The sequence below is a fragment of the Medicago sativa genome, chromosome 4 (genome assembly GCF_051527215.1).
Source record: "Medicago sativa cultivar Bolivia chromosome 4, Bolivia_mono, whole genome shotgun sequence".
In the NCBI taxonomy this organism is placed as follows: domain Eukaryota; kingdom Viridiplantae; phylum Streptophyta; class Magnoliopsida; order Fabales; family Fabaceae; genus Medicago; species Medicago sativa.
Genome location: NC_140752.1, coordinates 61,741,446 through 61,758,912, shown reverse-complemented (window position 1 = coordinate 61,758,912; position 17,467 = coordinate 61,741,446). Strand labels below are relative to the sequence as shown.

General features: G+C 31.5%; 2 long non-coding RNA genes across 2 annotated transcripts; one reads left to right on the top strand and one right to left on the bottom strand.

Moving 5' to 3' along the window:
* The first annotated feature begins 1,643 nt into the window (after positions 1–1,643).
* LOC146930454 (uncharacterized) lies at positions 1,644–4,520 on the top strand. The gene is made up of 4 exons (XR_015008334.1): positions 1,644–1,849; positions 2,276–2,476; positions 2,667–3,048; positions 4,020–4,520. It is a non-coding gene; the product is annotated as an uncharacterized LOC146930454 (long non-coding RNA).
* A 7,304-nt stretch (positions 4,521–11,824) lies between these two features.
* On the bottom strand, positions 11,825–14,050 carry LOC146930453 (uncharacterized). Its single transcript, XR_015006400.1, has 2 exons — positions 12,951–14,050; positions 11,825–12,244 (listed from the first exon to the last, which is right to left on the bottom strand). It is a non-coding gene; the product is annotated as an uncharacterized LOC146930453 (long non-coding RNA).
* Between the last annotated feature and the right edge of the window lie 3,417 nt (positions 14,051–17,467).

Below are 17,467 nucleotides of genomic sequence, written 5' to 3'. Positions count from 1 at the left end.
ATTTTATTCATCTTTTGATTTACTTAGCCGCACTAAAAGAGGTTATATGATATTTTTACAAAAATTGTTGCATCAAAAGAGAAGAACGAGAGTATCTTCTCCATTATCGCACCTTATTAGGTTTAATTGACGGGAAAAAACATGGAATACAGGTTCATATTAACTTGGTTCAAGATAAAGGGGAGAGTATAATTGAGAGACAAACAAAATGAGAGGAGTATTAGGATATGACCGATTAATTTAAGAACTTTGATAAAAGACATATGGAGAGGCGGAAAAGGTAGGAAGAAGAGGTGACGACTTTGTTGGAACTTGTGTTGGGGGTCTGCTGCAATAACTTGACCAAGAAGATGACGAAGATGAATACGATGAAGTGTGCACATAAATTCCAAAGATTGTTGTATATCTTGATTGTTGGGAAGAGGCTGCTTTAGGTTCGATTCGCCCCCACCAATAACTGTATATTGGATGCAATAAGGAATGACCAGCGAATCCCCTTCAGGATACTATGAGTTCCTTGACGTGTATTGCACAACCACACCAAGCGTATCTCCTAACAATATTTTACAGATTTATGGTTCCAGCAATTCACTCATGCATTAGAGAATTGATGGATGATTTAAAGTAAGAGAATGATGAAGAATTATGTTGTTAATGTAACAAAATTCTATCCAAAATTGTGTGTTGTAGTGTGTTTCTTGTGTATCCAACTGCCAAATGCCCAAATGCCAAGCATTTATAGTGCATTATATGACTCTTCACATGAGAGAAGACACCCCTTTGACTTGAATCAATGCTATGATTCATTAAGCACCCCTTTGCCAAAGATTATGATCATATACACTTGAATCAATGTTATGGTTCATTAAGCACCCTTTTGCCAAAGGTTATAACCATATACACTTGAACCAATGCTAAGGTTCATTAAGCACCACTTTGCCAAAGGTTCTAATGTATATGAAAGCTTCTCATGAAGATTTACAACTCTTGATCTAAAGTGATTCCATTATTTTGGAAATCACCAACAGACTTTGGCACAAATAGGTTGCGAATCCTGTGACGACGCCAACAACGGTGGTGGCATTGCTGAGGTACAACCTCTAATTCTCTCACTTATTTTTTTTAATTTCTCAAACTATTTGCTTCTTACTTCTCTATTATGCAAAGATATCAATGGCTGCACTACTTTTGTTGTTTAGAAAAAAATTCATTCCATTATTAAATAAAAACACCTCTAGAAATTGAAACACTTAAATACTTTTAATTACATAAAACACACAATTGATTTAAACTATCATTAAGACCTGAACGGTTGGGTAGTTCAATTGGTCTTACGACGTTAAGATATAAAAAGTTGTAAGTCCTGAGTTTAAATACGAACAAAACAGACCATACAACTTTATAGCTTTTGGGGATGAAATTTTGGTTTCTGATGGTTAAAAAAAGAAAGAAAAAAAAAATACGAACAAAAGAAAAAAATGTAAAATTTAAAAAATTACTATTCATAATTTCACACATTAGCGCAGTAGAAAAAACTGACAGACGGGCACGGGAGTGCCCGTTTGGACGCTAGTGTGTGTGTGTATATATATATATATATATACCTATTATATTATTATCTATACCTATTAATAAAGGGAAAACTTAGTTTTGGTGTAGCCTATTTTTTTTCCAATTACACCCTCCCTTTTTAATGAGAATTTCACATTTTACCCTTGAAAACTAAACAACAGTTACGTAAATTTGAGATTTCCCTTTCTTAATTTTAGTAACCGACTACATCTCCTCCTCTCCTTTCACTTTCAATGTCAAAGACTCAGAGTCTCAATCTTTTCCCTAGAAATTTCTGGTTTGTTCTTTTAATTAATCATTTTAATTTTATGCTGATTCAATTGGCTTCTCATTTTGATTAATGCAATTTTTGTTATGTTTTTCGTTTATGCTTCTCATTTTAACATATTGTGTGTAGTTTTTCATTTATGCTTTGTTGATTATGGGTGATGGGTATATGTGTGATGCAAACAAGAGATATGAAAATAGGTAAATAGTTTAGAACATGAAGGGGCGTTTGAAATTATGGATCCCTGGAAACTTTTTTCTCATATTTTTTAATGGACATAACTACAGTTGGGTATAAATAAACAGTTTATACAAACTATGAACCATTTATCTTCTTCATTTTTCTAGGCTATTGATATGGCTTATTGGTTTAAACTTTTAATTTTTTATTTCTTAAAGAAATTGCTATTGATGCTGAGTTTTTTATTTATAACAGAGGAGGATTCAGGCTATGGTGATGCTGAGTCAACATTTACACCACTCAACAACCATAAATGCCTTGCACTTTGTAATGTTAAAGAGATAAACGAGGGTGCGAGAGAAGAAGATATATTTTATAGAGAAGACAAAAGCAGAAGGATGACCGCGGAAGCAGCCTACGAGCATGGGAAGTCTGTGGCAGCGAAAACAATAACGGGTACACAAGGCAAAACATATGTTCCCTCTGTTTAATTTTTTCAGTTGCTTTTTCTATATCCCTCCCTTTTCATTTTCTTTTTTTGTCTATACAAATACTCAAATCGCTATTACAATATACTAATCATACCAATACCCCATTAAAATTACTTTGTTTTTTTCTATTCTAATATTTACTTTTATTTTTGTAGGGATAACTGATCTGAGGCCCTCAGTCAAACAAAAACTGAATAGAATGTGAAGTTGAAACATGGAGTTTAGTCATAAAATTGATATCAGAAAATCTAAGAGGAAGAAGGAGTGAACCCTCCAATGGAAGAGAGAAAGGCATGTAAACTGCTGCGTATAAATCTGCGCTCTCTGCATGCAAAATTGTTGGCCTCTATAACTGCCATAAGAAAATGCTCTTTCTCTGTCTCCACATCTGTTGTACTTTCTCTATCTCTCTAATCTCTCTTTTTCTTTTTTTCTTTTCACTTTCTAAATTTATTATTTTATAGCAATTTTGTAAACATGATGATGACACCATTCAGGAATCAACCATTGTCATCACTTTTACCCTTCAAACTTCAGGTTTGATTTTTTTATTGATTTTTTCATGTTGAATCAAGTTTGGTGTTAAATTGCATTTCTATTTGCCATTTAGTTGGTTTATTATTCCATTATTCTCAATTTTCCGATAGCTATACGGGAACCAATGTGTTTATTTATTTTAATGATTCAATCTCTCGAAGTCATTTACGTGATTTTGTTGTCTCCGTAAACATTATCAAGGTTTAGTAGTTTGATTGCCACAATCCTTAGAGTAATTTTTTAAATAAAAAATTGCTCACAAATATATCAGGCGTATGCGTAATTTTATCACAGGTTAATTAACGAATTCAACAAAAAATAAAAAGAATATCACATTTTATTTAGGGTTAAATATGTTTTTGGTCCCTATAAAATTGGGAACATCTAAGTTTAGTCCTTACTTAATTTTAATAGGTTTTTTAGTCCCCACAAAAAAAATTACTTCTAAGTTTAGTCCCTCTTACAACAAAGTTTGTTTAATTATCCTTAAACTCTAAAATTTTTGTACGATTTTTTTTAGACAAGTTTAGAATACTATGAAAGGTTCATTAACTAAAATTTAGAATTTTTTAACATGAAACAAATTAAATATGAATTTTTTAAGACAACAAAAGTTAAAGATAAAATTAGCAAAATCTAGACGTAGAAATCAAATTTTGCGACAATTTTTTGCAGAGAAACTTTTAGTAATGTTCTTAACACGTCTGCAAAAAATTGTTCAAAAACACAAGAGTTTAAGCATAAATTAAACAAATTTGAATTGAGGAGGGACTAATACTGAGTGTAGAAATTTTTTTTAGGGACTAAAAGAACTATTAAAATTAAGTAAGGACTAAACTTAAAAGGTCCCAATTTTATAGGGACCAAAAACATATTTAACCCTTTTATTTATATTCTTCATCTACCATTATTTGCTACAAATATGGCATGCTTCAGTGTTATCTTTTAGAAATTATTTGTTTCTATATCAGGTACATGTCAAGTAACAAGCATGTTAACGCAAAGTATTCATGGACCATTGGAGCTCAATGCAACACGTGTTTGTTTTGATTCATTGTGGTTGATCAAATTCATCTCTATCATTGGATCATTATATTTTTTTCTTTTGTATTTTTTTCTATAGGTTGTTGCTATGAGAATTAAGGATTGGAAATTATGTAGATTATTTACATGGGACTGCACAATCTCATGGCCTAGAATCCTTGGAACAAAATGCACAAGCAGCAGTCAACAATCAAGACAATAGCAAAAGGAAAGACGAACGCATGCAAGAGATAGAATACAAATAAAGCATTTTGAGTATTTAAAAGAACAGTTATGTGTACATTTGTGTTAGAATCAAAATTGTACAAAGAAGATTTGTAAAATATATACACTTAAGTGCAATAAGGAGATGACAAAGACCCAAATGAATGGTAGCCGAGTGGGGATGGATAGCTCACTTAGTTGAGTTAAGGGATTAAATGAGTTAAGATTAAATGAGTTAAAGATATATCATAATCTTAAATATTACTCTATGTTTCTTCCTAACGGTGTTAAGTAAACATAGTCAAGTATATACATACATTAGCGCAGTAGAAAAAGCGGACAGACGGGCACGAGAGTGCCCGTCTGGACGCTAGTACCTATTAATAAAGACAATACTTTTCTTTTGGTGTAGCCTATTTTCCATTCCCAATTTACCCCTTACAACTGCTCAACAGTTACAAAAATAAAAAACAATTCTAAATTCTCCCCAATGTGCATCTGACGTGAAAGGAGTTAAAACCATCAGAGAAAAAACAACATATAGAGAAAACGAGGGAGATAGACAAATAATTCTGAAATTAAATATAAGTTCTTCTTTGTACATACTTCTTGCATACTAATTTACTTCATAAATCTTTAATTATTTTTTGTACTATCAGCCTTTTGTTAATTCCTGGATTCATGTTTCTTTGCATAGAAATCATCCTTTTGCTAATTCTAAACCGTTCACTTTGGTGTTTGATCTGAATTCTTGATGATTGCAGATGTAGAGGGCGCCGTCAAGAAGCGCGGCAACGACAACGACGCTCACCATGAAGTATTCGACAGCGAAGTGGATCCTTCCTCACTCGCTTCCATTTTACCTATTCTCAGATTCACAAAACAAAAAGAGGAAGAATATGGAATCTTTGTGATCATCGCAACCACGTTTGTTCAATTCTATTGCTTTTTCTCTCTATTCAATTTTATCCTTGCGTCTATTCTTCTTCCTTTTTTGAATGCCGTTTATTTTATTTTTTTGTTACAGGAGATAAAGGAAACATGATAGAAAGTATAGTCATTATAATAGAGGAAGCCATGCCTTAAATGGAGGAAGACGCGGTGCCTCTAAAAGGTCTGATGTCGTTTCCAACTTTCGGTTTAATTAAGCACTATTTGATGACAATTTCCTTTTCCCCTTTCTTCCACTAAATGTTTTCTCACTCATTATTACTTCTGTCACGGTTCATCGTCTTTTTTATACAGCCTCCATGGAGATGAAGTTTGATCCGTTTTGTATTCATGCATTCTTTTAGAACATGGAGGGTAGTATTTAATTGATTTGAAGGAATTACATGTGATTTATTGATTTTGTTGTGACTATGGTTGTGCATGCTCTTTCCTCTGAAAAGTGAGTGACAGTGAGGGTACATTCTGTTTTTAATCTCTCTTATATATTTGTTTGTTTAGTTAGATTTATTCAAAACTTGTTGAATTCATTTGTTGATTCAAATCATGCTATATCATGTTATGTGATTTACTGTTGAATTCAATTGTTTCAATTTAATTATCTTTGTTTTTCCCTCCTCATGTATTGGTTTATTTCTCCATTTTTTTTCTTTCTAATTCTTCTGTTCTCTTTTCAAATCAAGATTTTAACTTTTACACTTCTATTTTATGAACAAAAAGTACTGTTTTAGAAAACATACACATCTTCGAGATCAAAGAGTATGGCACTTATGCGTATGGAAAAGATTAGTGGTTTCTCTTTGTCCTTTGTTATCTTATTTTTTTTTGTAATAATGTTAATGTTATCTCATTTGTTTATTTGCTCCATTCATCAGCAATAGAAAAGAGAAAATTCAATTGGAAAAAGGAAATATAGATGATAGCCGATACAATAGAACAAAGACGGGAGAGGGAAATTGAGACTAAAAGCAAAAGAGAGTAATGGAGACTAAAGGTTGTGATGGAAACAATGCAATAGCGGTTGATATGTACAATGGTGTAGGCAAGATCCTCTGTTCTTTTTTAATTTTTATCTTTTACTCTCATTTCTTATCTTCTTTTAGGCTAAGTTGTGATTTCAGTTAGGTTTCTTTTATGTTATTTTTCTTCAGTTTTTGTTTGTTATTTCAAGAAAAACGAATAACATACTTCACATTGTATAAGAATTGGGAATTCTTTATGTTTCTTATCAATCATGTCTGAAATTTGTCTGGTTTTTAGGTTGATTTTCAAATAGATGTTAGCAAATATTTTGGTTGTTATGAGTTTTTATATATGTTTCTTATGCTTTGTGATTTAGTGACTTCAATTTCAATTACATTTTTTTATTTTATATCTTTGACATAAACTTTCGTGTATTCTATATTTTCTATATGTGAATTTAGTGAGTCTGGGTATGCTCCATTTAGGATTAGCTCCATTTAGGCCATTTAATCTTTAGATGTAAGCCATGTGGCAAAAAAAATAATCGAAGGCTGAGATTTAAAATTTAAAAAATATGTATTTGTTCAATAAAATAGGTTAACTCGCCTTCCCCCTCCCCTGTTGTTACTGAATCTCTGTCTTCTTTCTCCTCTCCTCTCTTCTCCACCGTTACACCCTACGACGTCCGGCGCCGCCTTCTCAGTCAATCATGATGTTATTATTAAATGAACAATAAGCTACAAAACTGTTTAATTTCTTCAAAACCTGGTTTTTTTCTCATCTTGCGATGTCTGTTTTACTGGCAGATGATACAACTTCAATCCCTTTTGGTGATTGTTTCTGTACACATAAGTTTGATAAATGAAATATTTCACCTATAACACCTTGACCATAGCAGGCAGCAACGATGAATTTTTTTGTGACGACGACAACGACGGGCGGCGATGGGGTGGTGGTGGGAGGAATAGGGGAGAGTGACAACGTTGTTATTCAATGAGACGGCAGCGACGGGCGGCGATTGGGTGGTGGTGGGCAGCGATGTGAGGAGGAGAAGAGAAAGAGATTCAGATTGCAGCGGAAGGAGGGGGGGGGGGGGGGGGGGGGGGGATGAATGAACGAAGAGAAATTGCATGCGTTTTATTAAACAAGTACTTTTTTAAATTTTAAATCACAACCCTTCATTATTTTTTTGCCACATGGCTTGCATCTAAAGATTAAATGGACTAAATGGAGCATACCCAGACTCGAATTTAGTATACCCTATTTGTGGCTTTTATCTTATAGTGGTCTTATGATACTACTCTCTTTGAGTTGATATCCTTTGCTGCAACGACACTCAAAAAACAAAAATATCACTTCCTCTTATTTATTTTTATAAAATTATTTTCTCTACACATTTAGAGGGGAGGGCTATACTTTGAGCACATGGTTCTTCAACAATTTTTCAATAGTGTGCTCATCTTTTTGTTTTATTGCTTGATTTACATTTTTTAAGAATAAGTTGATTGATCTCATTTCGGTTGAAAATATATATGTGCAATGGAATTTATTTCATGCTCTTTGTATGTCTGACATCAAAAGATTAAAACCACAAATCTATGCAAATTTGTTGAATTTTGTGTATAATAGTATAAATAGGAGGTTTTATGTATACACATATGTATCATACAAGTAATAAGAGAGGGATGTCAACCATTCATGACGAAAGTAATGGTAGTCATTAGGATAAACCAAATATGATCACATTTTTCAAAATAAAAGGGTATTGTTATGCCAATTTTTTGTGTATAGAAAAAATATTCATAGTCATGACATGTGCTCCCTTTGATTAAAGTGGCTTGAATAAAGTGTGGTTGGCCATTCATAAATGGATGATTTTTAGTCTGTGTTTAGTAGACTATGGCAAGAGTTTGATACAACACTTGCGGCCTCATTTAAATTTCTTTGAAGGCAACTAAGAAAGAGGGGGATTTGAGACCACCTGTAAAATAAGTACCTCTATGTCATGCAACAAATGGTTTCTCTACGAAAGCATAGCATTGAAAATTATTACATGGATCAAATAAAGAAGCTTCAAGAAAAAGTTATATGGTCCATCCTTATAGAGAAAAAATGTAGATATTTAGAGTTTTTGGTAGTATGAAAAAAGGGGAAAGCTTTGGAAATATTATTCTTTTTTTGTATATCCTTAGTCTCAATTTCCTCTTTATGCTATCAATTAGTTCATGATATGTTTTTGTGTTAAGTTCATTGATTTTATTTAATAGATTAATATAGCTTATTAAAATGTCTAAGTATGATCCAGAAGTCCTAGCTCAACTGGTAAAATGCCGAAATTGTTAGGCCGGATGCCATGATCGGGGTTCGAACCCCGGTACCTCCACTTGTGTGTGTGAGTTTATAATGGTTTTGTCATTTCGTCTATCTACAAAAAAAAAATGTCTAAGTATGAAGCATAGCTTAAAAAAATGTTCAAGTATGAAGCATATTGTAAACAAAGAAACATAGAAAAATATATACATACATTAGCGAAGTAGAAAAAGCGGACAGACGGGCACGGGAGTGCCCGTCTGGACGGGTAGCACTTTGGTGCCATTAATGGCACCGTGCCATTAAATTTGGGCCATTAATGACACCAAGATAGATGTGTTGTGTGGCCCAGATGCAATGTCAATGTGTTTGTGTGGCCCAGATTTAATGGCACGGTACCATTAATGGCACCAAAGTGCTACCCCGTCTGGACGATAGTGTGTGTGTGTGTGTACACACACCACTTTATAAATTATAAGTAAAATAAAAAATTAATCTGCATAATCATATATATATATATATATATATATATATATATATATATATATATATATATATATATATATATTTATCAAGGTAGCTATGAATATACAAGGATATTGTTGTTTTTGATACGAGAGAAACATAAATCAATATATAAAAAAAGAGAAACATTAATCAAACTTTGAGGTAAATTATAAAAATACAAATACTATGACAGACATATGAAATTATATAATTATTTGATAAACTCCACACAAAGTCCATGAATGCACCTCATATAAATAGGGGCTCAGTTCTGATAAACTCCACACAAAATACGTAGCCACGAAGTATTGAAATTAATTATTTTAATTTAAAATATATTTTTTATCGGATACTTATAAGATACTCGACATATACTTAAAATATACTTTACAGAGACGTATCCTGAAGGAAAAAAAAATAAAGGGTAAAAAAGTGAGATTGTGTTGTAAAAATTCAATTGAGATGTATATGATTCAATTTAAGACACATCTCACTATAATTGTTTTTTGATTAACCAATTAAAATTATATTTTAGGTGGACAAAAGCAATGACAGAGATTCAATCAATCAGCATTAAACAAACTTTGTTTTGAGTTCTTTTATTGACGCATTTGTTGATATCCTAACATATAAATGAAAATACAATATGATTTATACGAAAACTTTACATTTTTTATTTTGATCACATGTATTGTCTTTTGTAAATTGTGATTTTTATGATTATATAGTATTGAAGAGTAATATTATTTTTTCAAGTATTTTACATGCATATAAATTTTAGTATAAAATTTTGTTAACGCATCTTAGCCGTATCGTATCCTGAATGTTAAAAATTTCGCGTATCCGTGTACCCGTATTATACCATACCCGCAGTTGTACTATGTATCTAGGCTTCATACTATGATATAACGATCTTTTTTTTTTGTTAACAAAATTTTATATTACAGTTATAGCATATCAATGTGAAAATTGTATGTAACTAGATCCCCTACCCGTGCTGACGCACGGGCATTTATAGTGTGGATTAAAATATAGTAGAATATAACACATAATATATGTACATGTTGATAAATATAAAACTATATATTTTTAATGTTATTAAATAAGTCAAAAGAAAAATCTTATTATCATTTTTTTAGGCAAGAAAAAATTATCACTCATGAAAAATGGTTTTTTGTCAAATTATCACTCTCTCATTCATTTGAACAATTTTTTTATTTATGAAATTATCAAAGGACCACTCATGTGAGATAGGACAAAGGGAGTAATCAAAGAGATGTGAATTTATTAGTCAATGTTTATCTTCTTTTTTTATATACCAAAATCATATAAATCATCCCATCCTGGAAGGGAAGTAACTCGAAGTGAAAATGTCAAAAATACATAAAATATGATATAATTGAAACTTCATTACAACATCACATGAGTAATAACAACATTAATTAATGAACATTCTAGAACACTATTTTTTTAATAACAACATTAATTAATGAACATTCTAGAACACTATTTTTTAAACTACAATAGGTGTAACATTTGTACCCTCACATTCCTCGTCAGTTAACAATATCTTTAACTCATTGAGAAGATCATTGTTAGATTTTCATAACATAATCTCTAATAAAGTGATTCTTGATTTCAATATACTTTTCCCTTGAGTAATAAGAGGATTAGAAATAGATGCAAAGGTTGACAACTGATATACATGACATACAATGTGAGGGGTATTTTTGCTAAACTTGAAGCGAAGGATTCCTGGTTGAAAGTGATTATATTGACAAAAAAAAAGATCCTGATTATGTCCTATAAGAGTAGTATATTTATCATTGATCCAAAGAAGGACCTCAAAATCTTTGATGTATCCATTTGCACTGCAACATGATAAAATGTCATAGAGATTTTGCTTTAGAAAGTTGCCAAATTTAGACCGAAAAACCTGAAAATTGAAGAATTGAGAGTTATAGTGCAAAAGAATGTTAAGAATAAATCATGATATTTTAGTTTAAAATTTGTGAACTTAACCATGAAAGCTCATGTAAAGAGAAAAGATAATTTGAAGAGTCTGAAATGTTCACTAATTCAATTTAAGAAAAATGTGAAGTTATAATTGAGAGAAAACTCTACAATTACTTCCAATCACACCACCGTGGAAAACAATTGTCGCTATAGTAAACATGGTTATTAACCAATATTTGCAACATCAAGCATCTAAATGATAACACAACTGAACAAATAGGCACATCATCTCATCACAAAACTTGGGGGTAGAGCTAAGTAGTTTCATCAAAATGGTTTGTCAAAATATTCTAACTTACAACCTTCACTTGTGAATATAGTCTTTCAAAATATGATTATTATTGTCCTCAAGCGTTGCATTTCTTCACCAATTAGCTACTGCTTTAGCAACTGTAGCATCAGCCTCACTAATCTCTTCGGCAGAAAACTTATGCTCTATGATTCCTAATGGTCCAGGCTGCAGCACCTTAATCACAGTTTCGACATCTTTCTCAAGCTCTCTGTCATAAAAAAAAAAAGAAATCTTAATTACATAAGCAATAATAAACTTTCTCAGACCCTTTCAACAAAATTATTCCACATTCCACATTCTAATATACCGAATCATACCTTGGCTGGAAAAAGAAAGCAAATAAACATAAAAAATTAAGTTAAGCTTGATTACCTATCATATATTTAGAGAAGTTAGAAACACTAAAACTTTAAAATAAACTCAGCTGAACAAAATTTAGGAGTGAAAACTCGTCAACTCAACAATTTAGAAGACATTTTAAGCAAGATTGGATATATGCAATATTGCAACAATAGCACTGTTAGAACACAGGTGTGGTCAATGTATGAATATACAATGTACCTCTTAAGAAGGTAAGGTATGTAAAGAATGTAACAACCTTAAATCATAAATTTATCAGGAAATTACAACAGTTCTTGTTTTGCAAATGTAGTAAAGTTAACAAAAGAAAATTAGACAAAGAACAAAAGAAGCCACCCCAAAGAAAACAAACCAAAACCAACTATCCTGAAGGGTTAAACCATATGATTATTATTGTCCTCAAGCGTTGCATTTCTTCACCAATTAGCTACTGCTTTAGCAACTGTAGCATTAGCCCTACTAATCTCTTCGGCAGAAAACTTATGCTATATGATTCCTAATGGTCCAGGCTGCAGAACCTTAATCACAGTTTCCGCATCTTTCTCAAGTTCTCTGCCATAAAAAAAAAATCTTAATTACATAAGCAATAATAAACTTTCTCAGGCCCCTTTTAACAAAATTACTCTACATTCCACGTTCTAATATACCGAACCATACTCAAAGGGCACTCTTTATCGTTTCTTTTTGGGAATAGAAGTTCTAAAGAATGCTTAAAATAAATATTACAAAAAGGATTTTCATCTCATTGTGGGTTACAAAAGCAAAGTAACAGCAGACACCAACAATGAGCATTTTTTTTCTTCGTTGAGCTTAGACTTCTTATGCAAATATCTTCATAAAGTTAAATAGGATTACAATAATCTCTTAGATTGAAATTTTGTATTAACCAGCATCAGATGTTGGTCTAATGGAACACACGATTACACCTCAATGTGATTCAATTATGAGCAAAAAAAATTGTGATCAACAACACATTATCTCAAGCTTCAACATCAAAATAATAAGAAGAATACTATATGTGTAAATAACCATCAGTTCTGCAATCAATTTAGAGGGATTTGAGATCTAAAAAGAAAGGTAATTTCCACATGTAATATACACCAAAAAACAAATTCAACTTCTTACTTCGTATTATTGGTAGATATATATTTATCCATAATAACAAATTATAGGATGCATTGACTACCTTGAATGAACTTGAAGGCACTTTTTAATTGGTTGCTTGTGGGACTGCCAACAAAATATAAATCCTGCTAACCTGTTTGCCACTGCCACCAATATGCATGGAAGATTATTTTCTTTTTTTATTGGTTGCTTGTGGGACTACTGCAGTATAAACTCCACACAACTTACTACATTTGCTCAATGATTTAGACCATCCATGATCTAAGATTTTGAGTAGAGAACTGCTGCAATAAACTTCAAACTAAACCACATTCATACCACAATCTTAATCATTAAAATCAAATTCATAAGAAAAATGTCCGATTTATAAGTTTTTTCATGATAAAAAATTGGCTAATGACAAAATAAATAAAATTTTAAAGTGTGTCCATACTCTTATCTCGTTGTAAAGGCTCTTGAAACTTTTAGTTCTATAAACTCAGTAATAATATCATCAGTTGAAAATTTAAGGTAACATCATCCATTAAAACAGAGAAAAAAAATAACTTACCACATGATGTTGAAGACATAGCAATTGCCAATTACAAATATTAGGATTACATAGTTTGTGGTGGACATGTCTACTCCCTTAGTTTTCACCAACAATTAACTTGGTGCTGATTATACATACAATGCATAGAGAAATAGTATTTTGAATGTTGATGATTCAAAGCCAATAAACATAAGTTTTGTCAAGCACATGCTTTGTCTGAGGTAACATCCACACTTTTTATGATGTTAAAATACTAAATTGAATTGAATTGAATTGATTTGCTAAAAAAAATTACTAAATTGAATTGAATTTATTTGAATCGTACTAAATTGAAAGTATTAGTTACACAAATAGTTATAACCATCAAAGTACATGCTGATTTTCATTATCAAAATTTATATAAGAGAAAATGTTAGATATGTGGATTACCATATCAAAGGAAGAAAGTCTTGTAAATGTGTTCAAGACTGACACTCGCTGTTTGTTACCTCTACAACGTTTGTCGGTTGCTGACCATAGCCAGAATCGTTCTTCCGTGAATTTGAACCAGAAATTGAATTCATGGACGTGTTTCCGTCAAAAAACATAGCTTTATTGATAAATTCAACATCCTTTAGCAATTGTTTTTGATTAAAGAGAATCCCCCACTCATTTTACCATTTATCATTCTTAACAACACTATTGTTTACCAAATAAAACCAAAAAATAGAAAAATTTAAATGATTTAATGTTAATTAAATGAATCAGAAACAAACAGAATTGTTTATTTTGAAATCAACTAAATAGCATACAACAGGTGGAGATTGATTGAGTACCTGGAGATCTTGAAATGATATTCTCTTCCGGAACCGTTCACTCTCAATCTCACAGCTCTCGCGGTGGTTTACGGTGATGAGGATGAATTGATTGTCGTTCAATGAGGAATATGAAGAAGAGAAACTGAGAGAGGAGAATAGCAGCGTTTGGGAGAGGAGAGAGGAGAATGAGAAACAAATAAAATGGAATAAGGTGTGTTTAAACTTGAAAGTATCAATCACTAATTGGGGAGGAAACGACGTGTTGTTCATTTGCTGAAAAATCATTGTAGAAGCAAATGAGAGAGAGAGAGAGAGAGAGAGAGAGAGAGAAGAGAAGAAGAGAGAGAGAGAGAGAGAGTTCTTTTTTAGAAAAGTAAGTGGGTACTGCCTTGGAAACTTAGAAGTAATTAAAGGTGTGTATGTTACCAATGCAATTGTGATTTAAAATTGAAAGACAATTTTTATTGAAAACAGATGGATTGTGTGGAGATCAACACAAATGCATCTAACGGCCATAACTGTTTGGAGCCAAAACCATCAGAATTAGGGTTGGCACAATTTGTTAGCAATGTTATTCATATTAGAAATAAGTATGATACCCTCAAATTTTAAAATATGATTTTTGAATTGAAACAAATCATAAAGTTACAATTTATGATTTTACCATAAATATGATTTTTGTATTTACAATTTATTTTTATAAGAGGATATTTATGAAATTTACAAAGATCTCTTTAAAACTTAAGTTCAACATAAAGTTACAATTATTTGCCTATCGTTATGGCCTGACTTATTTTCTACTTCTAAACATTTTTAGGGAGGGCCAAACACAATATAAATTAGGTGTTATTTTTCAGTCATTCTTCCGATGTAGCTTTATTTTCAGTCATTCTTCCGATGTGTTATTTTTTGGCAGCAGACTCATAACTTTGTATTTTGGTGGGTGGTTCTCTTTTGTACACCTTGTGCGAGATGAATTACTCTTTGTGATCTAATATATTCCATTTTGGCTTGTTAGGAAAAAAATATAAATTAGGTTCTCACTGAAACAAGTACTTTTTTTGGATTGCAAAAAACTGAATGGAAGGAGTTTTGACCTAAAGGAGTTGAATGGTACTATGAAGCAACTTATTCGGCACTAAATTCCTCAGCACCCTCATCGGTTCCCGCTAGCTACTATTTCTTTTATTTTTTAATACTCTTTTATTTTTAAAATATATGTCGCAGTCAACCACTTCACTCATGTCAATAAACAACTTTGATCATTAATATCATATATTTTCTATGATAAAAAATTATAAAAATTTGATATTTTAAAAATATTCATTGAGACAGACCAAACAACATCTTACATACTAAAATTTGTACTTATATTAGTTAAAAAATAAAGTTAAAGTATGTAATATGAATAATGCACATTATAAAACTGCAATATGTATTTTAAAATGGAGGGAGTATTATTTACACGGAAAATGTATCAGTGCCGCCCCTATGAGCATCTTTGTGCTAAAGTCATCTTATATATATATATATATATATATATATATATATATATATATATATATATATAATCTTATACAATGGAAAACTAAATTTTACCCCTAACTCCCCATTTTACTCTACTTTAACAGACTTCCACTAGAGCCTGCATATTCACCTTAGGCAAAGAGAAATCATACAAATTAGTTTGACACTATATATTCGTCCAAAATCCTTAGGCATATGTATATAGGACATTCACTTATATGTTATATCTACTCTTTCTTCTTTTGTAGAACTTTAACTCATATTTGACACATTAACATATCTTCTTAGAGTTTGACTGTTCACATCCCTAATTATCTGACATAGCCATATATATATAAGGTCAAACAGAGATACAACATTGTCAAAAAGGTGGGTTGATGGTAATTTAATAGAGGGAGGTTATTGTTTCTGTCTTTCATGAGGCGAAAGAAAATTAGAAAAAGAAAGAAGATGAAAAAACTTGAGATCTAGAGAAATTATATTGGTGCAAATAAAAGAATTATGTGTTTTTTCAAGAATGCAGTCGGTAGCTGATAATGTTTTGATTTTGTTGAAGTGGTTGAAGATTTTTGGATAATTAATTTACCAAAAAACTAGACTTAATTTTAAAAAAACGCCACAACATTTAAAAATGTCTAATAAACACATATTTTTTCAACTCAACATAATACAACAACGTTTTTCTATTTTAACTCCACCAAAAATCAAAAGTGAAGGAATATGAAATAATATAGATTGATTAAAAAATATTGCATGAAAGGTAACGACATCCAAATACTTAAATTTAATATAAAAATTACACAAATGACATCCAAAAGTATTGAAATATTGTTGGAAATGATGTCCAATCCCTTGTTCTCAGTATCCTTAATGAGGGTAAATCTCTCGAAAGTATCAATAGAATCTTCATTGCCCTAATTCCAAAGTGCAAGAATCCAAACTCCCCTAAGCAGTTTCGGCCTATAAGCCTTTGCAAAGTTGTCATGAAGATAGTTACAAAGGTCATTGCTAACAAATTGAAACCTCTACTCCCGGAGATTGCTGATGAAGAGAAGAGTGCTTTTGTTCAGGAAGACTTATCACTGACAATGCTTGGAATGCTTCCATTGGCTAAAGAAAAAAACAAAAGGTAAGAAGGGGATGATGGCCATGAAGCTAGACATGGCAATGACTTATGGTATAGTGGAATGGTCTTTTGTTGAAACCATGCTCATATCCATGGGGTTTCTTATTCCTTTGGGGAACACTATTTTGAGTTGCATTTCCACTGTCACGTACCATGTAACGCCCGTCTTAATTATCTAATTAATTCAATGAAGTTTAGAATATATTCATATTTTAATATGATTTATGAATTTAAGTGATTTACGAGGTTTACGTGGTTTTATGAGAGATATATGATTTATCTGAAAATTATGTGATATATGCGATGTTATGATTTTTAGAGATGTTATGATGTGTTGAGACTTATTTTATTATTAAATAAAATAAGATATGAGAAATAAAATAAAAATAATAAAAGTGGGGCTGTGTTGTGAGATGAGCAATTTAGTAGTGAGAAGAGTAATATGAAAAGATAAATAGGGCAGACATAAGTTAGTAACAGAGTACGTACGTTTTTGGAGAAAAAGAGAGAAAAAGTCAGAAGAGGAGAACAAGGGAGAGAGGGCTGCGATTTCTGCAATTACCAGGTAAGGGTGAGACTAATTTTCAATATTATTAAGGGTATAATTCTGTAGAATGAATTTAGCATGATTAGGTTGAGTTTTGGTGAGAATTGGGAATTAGGTTTAA